Genomic DNA, 16,551 nt, shown 5'->3' on the forward strand with positions numbered 1-16,551 from the left:
GACTGTAGGGTAAAAGTCATTTTTAAGATATTTGTTATTTCCTAAATTAAAAAAACTTTTACTAAATAAGTAATTTCAATTTAAAGTTATGATTTTTGATTTTAATGTAATTGTCTTGAAGAATCGATAAATTTTTCTCGTTAAAACCAACCCAAATGCGAGCATACCCTATGAACACCCCTTAGAACATTATGTTAACCCAAGCTGGCGCCCCACGGGGAAGCCGCCTACAAACCAGATAGAGAACGAGGGAAACAGCAGGATCCGCAGCCAAGCGGAGTATAAATTAACATAATTTTCATATACACGCGCCAAAAGTTGCAACCACACCTAAAGCTAGGCAAAAGGATCCAGGATCCACGCCCCGTTGAATTATGGAAAAGAGTGCTGAGCAAAAAAATGGGGGAAACCTTAAGAGACATATGAATTTCCTAAGTAAAGTGAAAAAAATATCAAAGAAACTGTGTGTGTGAGTGTGTGTGTGTGTGTGTGTGTGTGTGTGTGTGAGTGTCTTGGGGGAGGATGAGACAATGACAGCGGCCCACCCAAATGACAGTTATTAATATATACGCAGAAAAAACTGTCTCGAAATTGTTGCAGCCTATTTTTTTTTAAGGATAAACGCTGGAAGGCCGCCAAGTGTCGCCAGCGATTTGCGAGACATTTATCAAACCGCAAAGAAATTATGTAGACAGGCTGGAATTTCGCTTAGCCAAATCAGAAATGTCAGTGAAATCAGCACCCGGGCCAAAGGTAGATAAGGCCAAAGCCAACTCAAAAGCTATATATATTTGAAAGCATGACGGGCGGCTAGACGTCGCCGGTGCTCATAAAAAGTGCCTGCGAGTGGGTTTTAATTGTTTTTCCTTTTCGCTGACATTTTCACAGGATGTTGGGGAACGGTGAACCTGTCTCTAGCCACAAAATAAATTGATCTGTGGTTTTGGCCTCATAATTTATGGGCATTTCTTTAGGGGTAGAAAATGGTGAATGCGAAAATTGACAAATGGCTGGAACTCACAAAATGGCATCCTCTGTCCACCAAAAAATAGAAAAGCTCTCCTTGTAAATGTTAACGAAACTGACATTAATTTTGTGTTGCTGGCAAGCGAAATCAATTAATTATTGTTCTTGTCAATTGTATTGCACAGGAATACGTATATAAATAGATGGAGAATATTGATTTCTATTGGTGTTGACATATCCTAAGGGGATGTCTGCTTCTTAGGGCTTGTTGTTAATGGGTCAACTTTAATTTTTATGGTATTTAAAGACTATTTGTCGTTATACATACTTATTATTTGTGCTTAAAGGGCTACTGAACAGCGTTTTAGAGTGGTTTTTGTTTTTATGTATTTACGGCCTTATGATTTGAAAATAACTTTAAAGCAAAAACAAGTAAGTCAAAATATCCTCTTATAAAAAAATTTTGTTAAACTTTGTTTTATTCAGCTAACAGAACTGCACAGAAAGAAAAATTATCCTGAACGGTGCTTGATTGGCATTTAATGAAAACGAAATTCACCTCAAAGCAGTTTTAAAAAAATTGGATATCCATTAGTAGTAGTTCTTTCTCTTTGTGTACTTAAATTATGCAAGTACAAATCCATCAATCAGAATCATATTAATTTGCCCCATCGCCACTTTGCCCCACCACATGCTTCGCTGCCCACGCAATTAACGCGGTCAAATTTTATGTGATATATTTTTTATGCTTTATTTTTTTTTTTGCCGTATAGTTCCATACGCGCGTCGCAGTTTAATTGCATAATTAATATGCAAAACTAATTTGTATGCTAAATATGTTATTATTTATATTTGCAATTTCTTTTTTTATTTATTTGCCCACAAGCACATTAAAGAAATTGCTTGGCCATGAGTAAGAGCTTAACGGTTATGTTTTAACGGTTGCCTGGCCCATATGTGTCTTTGAACCCGCTTCGAGCTTAAAGTTTTCAAAGTTTATGTGCAAAAAAAGTGTTTCTGTTTTCTGTTTACTTTTCGCACTGATCTGCTAAACGGATATTGCGATAAGGTATGACTCAGTCTTTCTCGGCTGACCCGGAATTCTCGAAAGAGATTTGTTTTCGTTGCTAATTGTTTGTCAACTTTTTTGGCACGTTTGAAATGCTTGGCTAATTTAAGCATAAAATATTATGCTGACAATGGCAGAGTGGCGGACTTTCCAGCTAAAATAAAACTCTGTCCAAACTCTGGCAAGATCAACTTTTTGCCGTGCCTTCTGTTTGCCTTTCGTCTTTAATTTAATTGCCCTGTGTGCATTTGTTGCTTTACTCGGAGAGGCTTAGAAAACAGTTTGGCAACTAAGCGCTTTTCACAAAATATAAAATCAACAAAACCAGCTGAATGCAACATTTGTCGGCGTCCATGACTCGGTTTTCATTCACATGCAAATGTGCTGCGAGAGATAAGTGGGAAACATGTTTTCCCAGACCAACTCAAAACTCGAGTCCCAAGGCTGAGAGTTGTCCAAGTTGCAGTGGCATATTCATAGTGCATAGTCTTAGAAGACATGGCCGGTCTTTATCCAAGGTTAGCCACTTTGGCTTCCATCGCTTAAATCGAATTGCCGCTTTAACTGACGATTAACTTGCCTTTAATTTCTCACATTTAACTTTTTTGCAGCCCGGGGAAACTCATTTATAAAGCCTTTTTTTATCTGACGCTTACGATACAAATTTAAAATGAGAGATGCACAAAAAAGGCACCTCCTGGTAATTAAAGTTTATTAATAATATTTGTATATTAACTGTGCAAATATTGTTACAAAATATAATATATTTTTAATGCAGGCCAACTCCGTTATTAATACGCATTGACAGACTGGCCACGTGCATAAATAATTCATAAGCTGTGTTGACATAATCTAACCAAAAAAAACTGTTTCCCACATCATTAACAGAGAAAAAAATGTTCTTAAAAAGAAAATTTTAAATTCCAAAAAAAATATATTTTATAATAATTTTTAGTTTTTTAGGTTTACAATGTTAAAGTGCGCCAGCCAATTTAAGCAAATAAATATTATTTAAAATTTCTTTTCATAAACTTGGAATCATTTTTTTGTTCTCTCTCTTTTATATATAGATTTTTGAGTGGAATATGATTGATTAGATAGATTATTAAAATAAAGATTTCAAAAGTGCAAAATATTGTCACTGAAAATTTCATGGCAAATTCATTCAAAGTCAAATTTCGGAACAAGATTTGTACAATAATTTTTAAAGCGCCTTCGGGAAAATCTTTCATTGTGTTTTACTTGGACAATTTATCATAAGAATATTCAAGGAGGTGAAAAGCTTCGTCAGAGCGGCAATTTAAATGTTATGTCTTGGCCGTTTGCACTTTCTCCAGAGGGGGTCACTCATTCGCCACAAAAACTGAGGTGACGAGAAATATGTGGGATGCCCAGGGGCCAACAGAGGGTTAAAGTGTGATGCCTCGAGCCGGGGTTAAGTTTTGCCTCGCTGCGCCCATTTAACCTTTGGGTTTGTGTGTGGCCACGGGCCAACATAATTGAAGTCATAAATAACGAATTATGTTGGGAAAGTTGAGCCGGGGATATCAACAGCAACAACAAGAACAGCAACAACATCAGAATGAGGCAAGGTTTGTTTAGTTAACTTTTTCTCCTACAGCTTCAGTTTCACACTCTTTGCATAATTATGACATGGCCGGGAAACGTCTACAGAGGTGGGAGTTTAAGTTGTCCGAGTTGCTGGCTAATTATGCAAACCCAGCGCAAGCCCAAAGATTTATTATGATGGAATAACTTTTTAATGCAACAGGGAAGGCACACAGGATTAGCCAGGTAGCTCTCTAATTAAAAGCTTCAACGTTTTAATAAATTTTATGATATTGTTTGACATGCCTCAAGGCCGTTTTCCAACTCTTTGCGAGTATAAAGATGGTTTCCTGTTTTAGTTGGGCGACTGAGTGATAAAAAAGAGGGAAATAAAGTTTATTTTTAAACGCCGGCAGCGAGGCAAAGTGTTTTTAATTAATGACGTTGATGCATCCCCCGTTTACAGCCCATTGAATGCCAATAAAAGTGCATTAAATTGCAATTATGCTGCTGCTTTTTCTGACAACACTGCCGAGTATTGAACATTGAGCATTCAACAGCCTGATAAATGGCTGCGAATATTTCGTCAGCCGGCATATGGAGCGTATGCTTGTTGTTTGCATTAACAAAACCTTTTTGTTCGCTTTCCTTACTGTTTACTGTTTAAAGCAAAGTCAACTTGCAGATATCTGAGGGAGAGGCAACCACAAAGTGCAAAAGTGCATTAAAAATGAATTTTAATATTGGTTGCATGTTGTTGTCCATGCGTTTATTATGCCAACTTGGATTGTAAAATTTGTTCCTGCATGTTTGACTTTTAGTTAAAGAGCTTTCTTTAATACTTCTTAAAAAGGGTATGAAAAATAAAAAGTATTTATTCTTTAATTGTTTAATTTCTTTCTATAATTACTTTTTTAAAACAACAAAAAATCACTTCAAATACTCCGAAAATATTTAAATTGTTTGTATATTATATTTAGAAAAAGTAAAAAAGTCATTTTGCCACTAACAACCTTTGAATTTATATTACCAAATATATAATTTGCAATAAAATTTTTGTTCCAAAATTAACGTAAAAATTTTGCGACCCTCAGAAAGTCAAAAACGTTTGTAAGTGTAGAATATTCATGTCCTAGGTTTTCAAGAATTTATCCATCAGTTTCCTTTCTCAACCTTCCCCATTTATTATTCATCTCGTCTACGTTAACATTAAGACGTTAATTAATTGCAGGACATTTGTTGACGTTCGCTCTGCCAAAAACTTGTTGTCATGTCTTCCAGTCCGTTTCCGTTTCCGATTTGCAGAACAATCTTGGGACTTACTTGCCAGCACGCTGAACACGTTTGCGATGCGAAAACGAAAAGTGGCTGGCAGTTGGGAAGTAAACCGAATTTCATATCTCAACCGAATGAGGGATTGCCAGGAATGTGTACCTGGGAGCAGCCCGCAGATTCCCGGAATCGAAGTTGCTCCACAGTCCTGCTCATTTACGTTGATTTCGAGCGGAAAACGTTTGTTGCCAAATTTCATTTTAGTTCGCTTCAATTCGACTCGATTGACATTAATTAATGATTGTTTCGAGTCGCCATCGCTTTCAGCTAGAGCATTGATTTACGTTGTCATCGATGCCCCTAGTCGCCTTATTATTATGCTGGCACAGCAACAATTCTCCAACCGCCGTCGACCAGCAGAATGCGTCGAAATATCCATCCCATCGCCTTTGACGACGGGAATTGCTTGGACGGGTGTTAATGATGATGAGCTATTCCTGTGCTTGTCGACAAGACACTCGAAAAAATTATAAATCTATAAATATTAGAAATTCAATTCCAAATTCCACAAATAAATAATTCATAAATCAATCTACGAATTCTCTAATGAAGATATACATATTCAATTTTATACAACGAAGGAATTGTTTTTTGGTATGATTATGTTATGGAGTTTTGATTGAAAATCTTGTATTGAATGCAATTTTTTTTAAGTTTCTATAGCATTTCATATTATTTGTTTGTTAGCACTGGGAGTATTTTTATTTTTTTTATACGTGTATATCTCTACTCTTGTTGTCCTTTTACCCTGTTCTGCAAATCGGAATTGTGGTGCCGCTTCGTGCCAAGTTTCAGTAATTATTGCTCAAACCAGTTTGGACTTTGCACCCAGACTGGGGAGCAATATTTAATTATGGTTTCGGTCTGGACTTGAGGTCGAGGCTATGGAACGCTTCCGTTTCGGGCTTTTGTGGCTTTTCCATTCGGCACTGGGTGGGTGTCTGCCAGTTTATCAATCAAATGGCAATTTAGTGATTAGCATTTAACTGTAGCTACTTCCATTACCCAAAATACCAGACAATTGAAAAGTCAGCACTGGCAATTCGACTAAAAGCCTGCGAACCATTAATCTACTAATAGCCAGGGACCTTCGATGGCATTAAAAATAGAAGACAGGTCAGCCAAGATTTTTATATAGAGTTTATCGCTTCGATTAGCTAATCGCATCGGATCGGAAACAAACAATGTGCTTGGTATATTGTTTGCATATTTCATGACCTTTGACAACAATCAAGCAGGAGTGGAAAATCCCCGAAAGGGAAATCCGCTCACCCATTTGGAGGTGGGGGAAAAGCTTTCAGCTATCACCAAGCAAATCCTTGTGGATTTTCCAGGACTTTACTGACTTGCATTTCTATGCAGGGCAGGACACCCTTCGAAAGGGAAATGGGGCCGTAATAAATGTCAGTTCTTGCTGGGGAATACCACGACTTTATGGCGGTTGAGGTGATGGTAAATCTTGGCGAATAATATGATAGTTTGTTCAAGAACTAATGCCTGAACTTTGGCGATATCTGGGGAAGTTTTTCATTAAAGGTTTTTTCTTCGATACTGAGACTGTAAATTTTAGATTTTTTTGTAATACCTGTTATTGATCTAAAATAAATTTGCTTAATAAGGAGAAAAGGATGTCCTTGATCACAAAAGGTTTTTTGATAAATTTAATTTTTGAAAACTATCAAATAAACTTGTATTTATAATACTCTCGCCGTTCTTTATTATACTTAAACCAAGATAAGTTATTGTCATTACACTCTGCGTTCAGTTTTTCTTAAATTTCCACCGGTTTTCCCCCTCATCCGATGCATGCAAATGCTCTACAAAATTTGCATAATTTTATATTAAAGAGCACACAGGAAAAAAATGAAGTTTTCATTTAGCAATTGCAGCGCATGGCATTTGATTTTTAAATGAAGACAGCCAGCTGCGCACACAAGTGCTAAGGACACACCCCATGCAATTTTTAGGGCGACAGGGGGTACGGATAGGGGATTTAAAAAGGACCTTGGCCGGGGGTAGTTCACCCTAATTATGTCAGAGTGTGTAAAGTCAGGCGGCAGAAATTCGAGCGCTCCAAATTATGTCATCAGGGAAAAGCGGAAAACGAACAAACCAAAAAAAATCCATTCTCTCAGTCTTTTGTGATTAGCTTGGTCATTTGGAAATTGAGACGTCAAGAGGGCCTCGGGGCTTCTTGCCCGGATTAGATCAGGGGTTTTCGGCTACTTACGGGTCGGATTTAACAGCCGCAACAATGGCTGGGTAAAAGTTTTTCCTCTTCTCCGTTACCTGAGGCGGAATTGCTGGAAAAGTGTCAGCAGTTGTGGCAAAAAAAATAGAGAAAAATGCAAACAGGTGCTGTCTGCATCCAACTTCGAAACAATCTGCCTTCTTTTGCCCACTCTCTAGTGGTGAAATTGCATTTTAGCTAAGGTTTGTCTGGGCCTGCACTTTGCACTCAGTTTCAATTACATTTCCACAATGACAGTTAATGACTTTAAATGGTTTGGCAGTAGCGCAGTGCAAAATTTGAACATTTGCGGGGCCTCTTTTGCCATTTGTTGAAAATTTCGAAATTTGATTAAAGGCTTGGGCTTTATGGTGGGACGGCATTGAAATAAGCCCACAATAGAGTGCAAATGAAGTGAAGTGTTAATGAGATTAGTTACACAAATAAGCAGATTTGCATCATTATGCAGCTTTCGACTTAATTTTCGGGGTCTTTGTTTGTAGGTTGATTATGTTCATGGTATGCAATAGATTCTTTTTATGCATGACTGACCAATATAGTTATGCAATACATATTAATTAGAAGCAAGGAGTCTTATGTTAACATTATGAATACGTGGCTTTTCCGATTTATTTGCACATTTAAATGGTACGTAATTACTTTACCAATTAAATAGAATTTGAATGCATATTTCAGTCTAAATATAACTGGTTTGTAAGTTATGTATCTATTTGTCAATAGAATAAATATTTATAAAGTTTGCTTGTAAAGGCTAAGACATAAATTGAAAAGATTAATTGTTAACTACCCCTAAGTTTATAAAAAATTTGTTGGCTTAATAATACGTAAAGATACTTTCAAAAAAGTTAGAAAATCTATAAATATTGTTTCCGAAAATAAATTACTACTTCGAATTACAAAAATCAGAATTATATACAAAATTTTGGCCAATATACAGATTCTAGCAAACATGTTCTGCAAAACGGTATAGTATTGAATTTATTTTGCTTCCAATTTACATGCTTGGCAATTAAGATTTTTTTCTCTACTTTTTGACCATTCATGGGCAGCGATAAGCCCCTCAAGTGACCCTTAAGTGACCTCATAAGCCCGAACCACCCTGCCAATTGAGCTGTCAATTATCGCCTCGAACAACCCAATTTCGATTCATTGAACAGTGAATACAAAAAAATAACAATAATAACAGTCAAGCTGTGTTTGCTAATCCCACCTAACGAGAGGATCGGAGGGTTGAAAATCCCACTTGGAAACTAGCCAAAAAAAGAGGATTTAGGATTTGGCTACCTGAATTTGAAAACTGTCAAAAAAAATAGAACCATCGCACAGTCGATTCGAGATCATTGTGTTTAATTTTTCGGGGGATCTCGAACTTTTGTGAATGGAATGCGTAGAGCACCATAATGGAACATATGTAACTGCCAGTTTGGAAAGCATTGTGCAATCCATATGATAAATGTCCGTTTTGCGAGTGTGAGGAATAATTCCGGCTAATGGCCATTGTTATATGCAAGCTACTGTTCGTACGTTCATTTGTCTGTTTGAAATGCGGATTTAGAATGTGCCATGAGTCCCTCCTTCCGCTTCCTGTTTCATATACAGTCCTCACTCTCTTTCTGCAGCCCCTGATTTATTATTAAATCCGTACATGGTTATTAGTTTTTCTCTTCTTTCTTGCAGAGGTAATAATTTTCCGAATTCATATACATATATTTATATATATATTTTTGGGTGCACCCCTGTGGTCCTTCTGGAATAGGATATAAAAAGGAACCCCCCGTTTCTCAACGCCATTTCGGCGCTAAATTTGATTTATATACATTTGATTGTATATATTTGTTGTTGCCCCCGGACTACCCTTATCATCCTTCCTATCCCTCCTGATTTTCCCCTTTTCGGGTGTTTTGCGCTAATGAATTCAAATGTGTGCGTAATTGAGTTATTAAAATTTCAGTGAACAGGCCACGGGAATCTTTGGACTGGCATTCTAAAAATATGTGTGTAGGTACATGCATTTAAGAAATTTCAATTTGGAAATACTTAAGAGGCGTTCATGTGAGGATTTTCGCTAGATTTATAATAGCTTAAAAAAATTGTTGTAATTTAATTTATGACCAAATGCAATGCAATTTATTTCTTTGGTCGTGATTTCGGGGTAGGGAATATAAAAAAGGTAGAAGTGAGTCAGTCATAACCAGCGGAAACGAAGAGAAATATTTTAATTAAGAAATATGTGATTCACGGTGATGATATCTGTATGGGTTTATAATAATATAAATTCGCGGACGGTTAAGTTTAGAAAAGGAATTTGAATGATTTTTCAAGCTGATTGTTATAATTTTATGCTACAGCTTTCGGTTATTTTTCTTGATTGCGTTTATGGGATATTTTAAGTTAATATTATATAAAGCTGCTTGTAAAATTACGAAAGCAATAAATCATTTACCAAAACTATTCCCTTAACAATTTTATTTGGACTACTCTTCGATGTTTCCCATAATTTACCGTTTTTCGTGTGGCAGTATATAAAGTTCAATTTCGTTCAAATTAAGTTATGTAGAATTTCATTTAAATTGCAATTTGATCGTATCCAAACCAAAAGCTCACCAATTGTCGCAACAATCACTCACTTTTTTATCCGCTCTGTTCCATTGAATATTTTGCAGCCAATAATTCCTTTTAAATACGGTCTCTTAAATTATATATCAGTAAGCTCATCGACTCATAAAAAAAATTAACCCATGCTGAGCAAAAACCACACCGAACTAGCCGAAAGTGAAAAATGTTCCGTTAGCCCCACAAATATGTGAAAATGACTTTTCATTTTTTTCCCGCCCACATTTCCGCATTTGAGTGTATTTGGGGTAAGTTGTTCGAGTTTTTCCTTTATGGCTCCTGTTGTTGTGCATCAATTGGCGCCACAAATTTTGTACTGCTTTTTTCCCTTGCGTGTGTTTTTCCCTTTTTATTTTTGGCAATTTTTTATGGGCCATTTAAATAGCGCCATGGGAATTCTCGGGGGTTTTGAGATCCAGTCGGATTATTCACTGTGTGAACGTGGGCTGGCAAACAAATATTAACCTCTTTTTATGCACACATGCACATGCATTATTTACCCCCACTACCCGAGATCTGCAGATATAATGTTTGGGAATTGAGCGGGGTTAAATCTATATAATAATTTGGCGCGCTCTTGATTTTCACGGCACTTCTAATTCTCAAGTGCAAAATAAAAAAAAGGGGATTGCCGTCGACGTAAAGTAAAACCCATAATTTGGCTTAATAGTTTTTGCAATTACCCGAAAGGGTTCCGGGAAATAACCCCCTCAGGGTTGCCGGAAGTGCCGCTGGAGAGGCGTAGAAGTGGAGTGGGTAAACACGATAAGGACGTGAAGGATGTGGCAGTGGAAACAGTGGAAACAGCCTGTTTATGCGTGAAATTCGCCAGGCGTCAGGACATTTGTCAAACAGAGCCCAAAAAGTAGGGGTTACTCGCCAGGATCCGTCGAGCCCCTGTCAATTATGAATTTATTATGGCCTGCGATTGCTTCTGTCTGCATTGTCTGGGTAATTACCGTCAGGAGTGCAATGTTTTAATTCAAGAGAATGGGAAAGTCAGCCAGCAGCTGGCAAAATAAAATGATTGAAAGGTTCAGGAACTGGAATTGTGGAAAGTGAACCAGTGTCAAGTAGCAATTCTAAGGGTTAATATAAAACTAAATTCCGAAGCTTTATATTCATATGTTCTTATCTTAAAATAAGTGTTTCATTTAATCGTAAGAAAGAAGGGATTAAAACTAACATTCCCTTATGACAGTTTCTCTTTTCTAAGCTTTCATAAAGTGTCTTATTTCTGTCCAGCGTTCTCACTTTAAGCTCAAATTTTTTATTATTCTTCAACTACTCTTTAGTCGCACAATTTGCGAAGTTTTCTTACTTCCTTTTTTTTCAAAACTGGAGCATTTTTCTAGCCGCTCTACCCACACTTTCATTTTGCACAAAAACCAAAAAATGGTATTCATATTTAGTAAACGTTTATCTTGCTCAATGATTTTCCTTTCCACATGGAACGCACTCGAAGCCAGGGGCTTTTCCCCGCCCTTTGCTCTGGTTTATTGTGAACTTTTTGAAGGGCCTCTCCAGTGCCTCTTTTCCACTCTTCTCTGTACCCCATTTTTTCCCCCACCCGCACTTCAATTTATGTAGATTTAAAGTGGCAAATTGTATTTGCATTTTAACTTTTTTGTGTGAAAGAGCAAAGACCACAAGAGGCCCTTTGTAAGTGTGTGCGTTTAAGTCACGACGGCTTCAGAGGGTTAAGATGGAGGGGTCGGGGCACTTACTGATTGCTTATTAATTGAACAATTTCATTATGGTCTGCCCCTCTCCAGCATTTATTGTTTGAAGTGGGTTTTTTATTATTTGAAATGCAATTGCTGACTCACGCGACTTCTTGGACCTTTACTCATAAAAGAAATTTTTATCGGAGTTTGATATTACCTGAAAATAAACAAAGTAAAAGAGAATTTAGTTTTATAGATTACGACACTGCAAAAGTGAATTCAAATAAGATATGAAGCTGGCAAAAACGAGGCTAGACTTTGCTGTAAGATGTAAGGATAAATTCCGAAAAACACACAAAGCCGCATTTGTGCACAAACACACCAATGGGTCATACATCTCGGCTTATTACACTAATTACTGTGGGGCCAGAACATTTTTGCCTGTCTCCTACCAACGAAAACTTTTGCGGCTTAAGGGAGATATAGAGATACAGCTACCATAACTCCTCGTTTTTTTTCGGGTTTGTTTCGGGTTAATGGCTTTCAGGGGAATCGCGTGCGGTAATACAATTTCATAGAGTTACAGAAAACGAAACAGAAACAGAGAAAGAGATCTCATGGCTAGTGCATAAATAGTGCAAAAAATATTCTATGCTTTTAATTTTGTTTTATAGCAAAACAAACTGAATAAAATAAAGGACCGTGCGACAGTTTTGGGCTTTTTGTTGTACGTATGCAAAGCTAACGCCATTGCGGAATTTTTATTGCCCTTCCGTCGCCATAGCGAGCACTCCTTACATACACAAAGCTTTAAAGTGCCATCATGAAATATTTCACATGAAAAAAAATAAAAAACCAAAAAGGCAAAAATGTATCTGAAACAAATGGAGGAGGAATGCCAACAATGCCGTGGCCCCAATGGAACCCACAGTCAACTACTCATGTCTGCCTCTCCTGCCGGCGTTTTTGGGTTGATTTTCATTAAAAATTACGTTTATTTACAACTGAAGCCAAAAACTGGGCAAACCAGGACCGAAAATATTTTCACAAAATATGAGAGCATTTTTCCTCGTATTTATTTTATGCATTGCCACTAACAAATTAATGAAGTCGTCGGTCGGTGCCAGTCCACAGGACTTGACTACATTTATCTCTCTCTCTAAATATAAATTCACCCGTGAGTCCTTCAAAATGTTGCCGGTGAAGCATTGAAATGCATTCGGATAGTATGATTGCCAACTAAAGAGAAATGAATTTTAAATAGCTGTTGAACGGCAGTCGACAGGACGTGTAGCGGGGGGTTAAGTGGGCGCAGAGGGGTTAAAGCCAGAAGTGATATTTTGTGACCCGCGGTGCTTTTGTTTTTGATTGAAGTGCTGAGCACGAACAATTGACTGACAAATTTTAACAGGTTCTCACCGCATAAAGTGATTTCGGCAATTGGGTTTGCTTAGGTTTTTTATTTAACTAATAATTGATTTTTATTTTATAATAAAATATATATTTTGTAATTTTTTCAATTTGGTTTGCTTTATTATAATTTTACAAATTTTTGCATGAACAAAACATTTTTCATTCTAAACGGTCATTATTTGATAATCTTATGTACCACGCCAGCATCGATAACTAAGCCATTCATTATCCTCAGCTTATTCTAAGCTTATGTTTTGCTAACCCACATCAATGCTCTTTTAAACAACCCTCACCTAAGCCACCATTTTAAAAATCCACAAAGTAGAGCTGTATTTTTGTTTGGTCCTGATTTACGTTTTTTTTTTTGGGAAAATGGTGCGGTGCAACCAATAAATTTCCATTTTGTGTTTGTGTGTCGGGGCGCGTCGAATAAATCAAAAATGGTCGCCGCCCCGCCGTGTGCGAGAAATGTGTGACCTATGACCTCAATGCAAATGGAACGCAAAAATATGCCAAGCATTTAGCCGAAACATGCTGTACCATGAACAATTTTAGTCTTATGGATTTTTATCCCCCTTTTTTAGATCAACTATCTCAACCCCTATGATGGGAAATTAAATTTCCACTCTTGAACGTTTTCCTCCATTTCCATTTCCTTTTTTTTTTATTTGGTAAGGTGCGGACATGGCAACTTTCTAACTCGGGGTTGATGTTCACCTCAAGCTGATGTTTACTGTGCTACCATTTTTGCCATCCGCACGATGTCGCTATGGGTTTATTAAATTTCGCCAGCTCTAATGAAATTTTCGCTTACCAAATTGCGTTGAGGGCCAGAAAAACCTGCGATGGCCATTGGGTTTCCTGCGGCTTTTCGGGGTGAACAATCTGCCCCACATCCTCACCAAAATCGTCAACATCATCATTGCAGATAGCTAAAATAACCGGGGTAAGATCTCAATACCTTTAGTAGCCCCATTGGCTGCCATTCGGCAAAAAGTTTCCCAACATTTAAGGGGTGAAGTTTTGCACCCCAACAAATGTTACTAAGCAAAATGTTGCAGAGGCAGAAATGTTGCAGAAACCTTCACAGCAAGGAATTTATTTGTAAAACTATTGCTCCTATTTTTATATAACATTTTATAGAACTTATATTGCTAAATTAATTAATTAATTATATTTATTTTATCATTGAAAATTATGTTCTTAAATTTCTTTCCTTCTAACAATAGAAAATCTAGGTCTTAGAAAATGTAATGCAAAATAAAAAATATAATAAAAAGAGTTGAGGAGAAAATATTAAAATTCCTAAACTAGTGGCACATAAATCTGTAATATTTTTGGACAAGACAACTTTAGCAATTATTCAAGTGAAATGGGTGCTCAAAACCTGTGCAAAAGCAGGTGATGAAAGTGTCCTTAAGTGGTGGTAGAATTTTCAGGAAAGGTCATAAAGGGGCTGCCACAGGTGTTGAAAAACTTTTCTAGTTGGCCTCTTACCTAATTTAATTAGAGACGCAAAACTTTAAAATTTTCTGTCACCCTAGAATTGGCCGCACATGTGTGTATGCACATTACACATTCAGCATTCCTCCTTTACCACGCCCCTTTTGCTCCTGTTTTTGTCACTCAAGTAAAATTAGTTTACATTTTGTTGCTGTCTTGGCATTTTCATGGAGAAATATTTTTACAAGTTTGTTCGTCTAAGTGAATTAAGGTGGCAACAACTTAAGCTAAATTGTCTTTCCAAAAGTCTTAAGGCCCAGAATGAACTGAATTTTCATATAGCTTTCCTATTTATTTATTGTGAAACTGCACAGTAAATTAGTTAAAATTACAAAGGAGGTTCAGAAAACTTAAACCTGTTTATGTTGCTAACATAAATAAATGTTTGTTTTGTTTTCTTTGAATAGATTTTACAATTAAATAAGAAAGTCCTGGTTTATGCAGATTTTGTTAATTACTAATAGTAGCCCACAAAATTGTCCATGTTATTAACAATCATTCTTGAAAATGACTTCGCTTCTTAATGAGTTATCTAATGGGTAATCAAAATGCCAACAAACACGCACCGACAGTTATTAAAATTTAATTTTCAATTGTCTTCGCTTAATGAAAACTCATTTGTAAGAACAACACGTGCATATCTTTCCTAACAGAAAAGCCGACCAAACCCATTTTCCTTGAGGCCATCATATGCCCCCAACCACATTTAAAGTTTTGGCAATTTATGCTTTGATTTAATTAAATCGCAAATTTAAATTCACATTGTACATTTGGCGAATGTTGATTACATTTTTGGGGGCTGTCTATAAGTCATAAAGGGTTATGCATTGTAGTTGTGTGTATGTGTATGCAAATTTTATGGCCAACATGTGTGACGAAAGTTTTGTGTGTAGGCATTTTGCATTTGAATTAGGCCCATAAACCAGTAAACTAATTTCATTTACTTTTGCCCACAATTTGCTTTATAATTGTCATTTTATGTTATTGTCAGAAAACTTTGTGGTCATATTTGTCAAAATTTGTTTTCGACTGTTTTGCGGAACGCAAATACTGAAAGGATTTTGTGTTTAATAATTTAAAGTATTTAAAGGAAACTCCAGTGACATTTGCCCAAAAAAATGGCCAGGACTTTGCATTAATATAAATGCGAATTAGCCAATTGGAAGCCCAATGAGATTTCAATGTAAGTTCAATATTGTTTTGAATTTATTAATTGATAAAGGGTTTCTTGTAATTGGTTGAACTTAATTAATGGCTTCATTTTCGTCAGTTTTGAATTTATTTAAATTCAATGAATAAGCCTTGAATAAAAATACATTTACAAATTTCCCAAATTGAATTGTGAATTTTTAAAATCAGAAACCAATTATGAAATGCTTTTCCATATCGAATGATATGTACAAAATGTAAGTGGACAAAGAAAAGACCTATATTCGCCTTCGCTTAATCCTCTCATGTAATTTTCACTAGCAGCACACACTTAACGTTATTCATTTATTTTTCGGTGCTCAATGGCGAATGCATTTAATAAAATATTTTCCCTCCTGTCCAAGGCCTTGTAGTCCTCATGTCATTCAGCGCTTTTCCCCGGTTGTGGAAATCCCTTTTTGCCGCCGCCTTTTGTTGTGCGAAAATTTATTGATATGAGTGCGATGTGTGTGCAATTCATTTTGGTAGTGAAAATGTTAAGCGTCGTTGAATGCAGTTGAAATGAGGAGTCAGAGGGTCCAGAATCCCCTGCATTTTCTACTTGTTTGCATCACGAGTGGGTCCTTCCTTGTGTATGGCCGAAGTTAACATTATTTTTGCCCAGTAATTCTTAAATAACAAGGCCGTCGAACAACTTAAAGCCGCTTTACAAGTTGGCTGTGCGTGCGCGCGTATCCGAAATAAAAAAAAAATAAAAAGGAAGAGTTGATTCGCATCGAGCTGGAATTTGCATATTTGCAAAGGAGCATTGAACTCGTGTCAGAGTGGTGGTGGGTTCGCTTTTTTAGTTTCTGTAGTTTCTGTACTTTCAGTAGTTTCTCCGGATAGTGCCCGCCATGTAATCGTCATCGCTGTCGTTTTGGGTGGAGCGAACACGTCTCGAATGACGCCTCCGCCCGTTTTGTTTGCCCAACTGATGGACAAGTGTCATGAACATCGAGAATGAGGGATTGGCCACCTTCCACACCGCCCTACACATG

The 16,551-nt window shown here is 36.8% G+C and overlaps 1 protein-coding gene across 5 annotated transcripts in view; it reads right to left on the reverse strand.

The window, feature by feature from the left end:
- Positions 1-16,551, reverse strand: part of LOC128263118 (fasciclin-3) — a 77,158-nt gene that overhangs the window by 17,304 nt on the left and 43,303 nt on the right. The window lies entirely within an intron of this gene.

The sequence above is a fragment of the Drosophila gunungcola genome, unplaced genomic scaffold (assembly GCF_025200985.1).
Source record: "Drosophila gunungcola strain Sukarami unplaced genomic scaffold, Dgunungcola_SK_2 000001F, whole genome shotgun sequence".
NCBI classification, from domain to species: domain Eukaryota; kingdom Metazoa; phylum Arthropoda; class Insecta; order Diptera; family Drosophilidae; genus Drosophila; species Drosophila gunungcola.